The sequence below is a fragment of the Wasmannia auropunctata genome, unplaced genomic scaffold (genome assembly GCF_000956235.1).
Source record: "Wasmannia auropunctata unplaced genomic scaffold, wasmannia.A_1.0 LD335795.1, whole genome shotgun sequence".
Classification (NCBI taxonomy): Eukaryota; Metazoa; Arthropoda; class Insecta; order Hymenoptera; family Formicidae; genus Wasmannia; species Wasmannia auropunctata.
The window spans coordinates 264-2,207 of record NW_012027095.1 but is presented as its reverse complement, the minus strand read 5'-3'; positions in this window follow the sequence as shown (position 1 = coordinate 2,207).

Below are 1,944 nucleotides of genomic sequence, written 5' to 3'. Positions count from 1 at the left end.
ATACATATTTCTAGAAATCTAGAAAGTTTCTTATTTTTTAGAATCTACGGTAGAAGATTGCTCTTACTCTAATAACACAGTAATAGAGAGAGTCAGAGGTATAACATTTTATTTTATTTGTTTCATTATAATAGAAATATTCAAGTATACAAACATCAGTAATACAAACTTCAGTAGAATTTAAGCTTAAATGAAATAAATCAAAAAAGGTAAAAAAAGCCAATTAAACCTTTGCAGCACGGTGACATTGTGGAATGTCATCTTTTTCATAACCATTTTTTTAATAACTGGGGTAGTTTTCACTCAATTTTCGAACTTTTTTTTGTTGTTTTGGTATACATTTAAAAATAAGAATCGATGTGCAATAATTTGAAATCATGGGTGATTTTGTTTATACAAATAAACAAACGTTAAAAAATTTTGCTGGAGAAAATTCATTATCTCCGAAAGTTCTCAGTTTCCATGCAAAGATCTTTCCTCAAGGGTTTTTGAGGTCGCTGATTACAAATCTGTGGCCAGATATCTACAATCCAAGATGGCGGATCCAATATGGCGGACCCAAATTCGAAAAACGATGCAAATTTTATGAAAATGTATATCTGGGGGTTCTCGGAGTCGCTGATTACGAATCTGTGGTCAGATTTCGGAAATATAAGATGGCGGATTTAATATGGCGTACTCGAATTCGAAAAACGATGCAAATCTTATGAAAACATATATCTGAGGGTTCAGCAATTTTACACTAAATCAGCACTGTTTTTCGGATTATAGTCGCCATATTGGATCCGCCATCTTGAATTTTGGGAATTTGATTACGGATTCATAATCGGCGACCCCGAGAACCCCCAGATATACATTTTCATAAAATTTGCATAGTTTTTCGAATTTGGGACTGCCATATTGAATCCGCCATTTTGAATTTTTAAACTTTGGCCTTAGATTCAATAATCAGCAATTTCGAAAACTTTCAAGTACTAATTTTTAAGCCAATCGTAGGTAAGGAAAAATGTATGCTTCAAAGAGTTAAAGCCGACATTGGGTATTAGTGAGTATAGATAAAATATATATTGGTTAATTAATACAATTTAGAACGCAATTGTAAACGTTTCGACTCTTATTCGAGTCATTTTCAATATAAGAATTGTGAAAATTCCGCATAATAATTCATTAGAATGTGAGAGATAACCGTGTAATAGTCAACTTGTAATCTAGTCCGAATATAATCAAAGATAATCGCTTATTAAGTGTTGGGAAAAACACTTAAGCAGTGAAGTCAAATATAAAAGATATGACAATGACCATCTGACAGACATAGATGTTATATGTGTAATGAACTTGAGTTCATTACACTTCGAACCGTACACATATAACATCTATGTCTCTCAGATTGTTTTTGTCATCGCAATAAATCTTTTATATTTGACTTCATTGTTTAAGTGTTTTTCCTAACACTTAATAAGCGATATTTGATTATATACGGACTAGATAGCAATTTGACTATCACACGGTTAACTCACATTCTAATGATCATTTTGCGGAATTTTCACGATTCTTGTACTGAAGACGACTCGAATAAGAGTCGAAACGTTTGCGATTGCGTGCTAAATGGTATTAATTAACCAATATATATTTTATCTATACGCACTAACACCCAGTGTCGGCTTTAATTGACTTTTTTACCTTCTTTGATTTATAATACAAACATAATCATTTTTAATGGTTTATAATTCTATTTTTCTTAGAATATGCAGAAGATGATTGCGCGTATGCCAACAATATAGTAACAGTGGAATATGCAGAAGTAGATGAGTGCGCAAATGGTAATAATATAATAGTAATGAAAAAAATAAAAGCACTTAATAATTTAAACAAATAATTTTATTTTTATTTATATGTACAGGGTATCTCACAAGGGAACCTCACAAAGTGTAAAATTCTGATTTT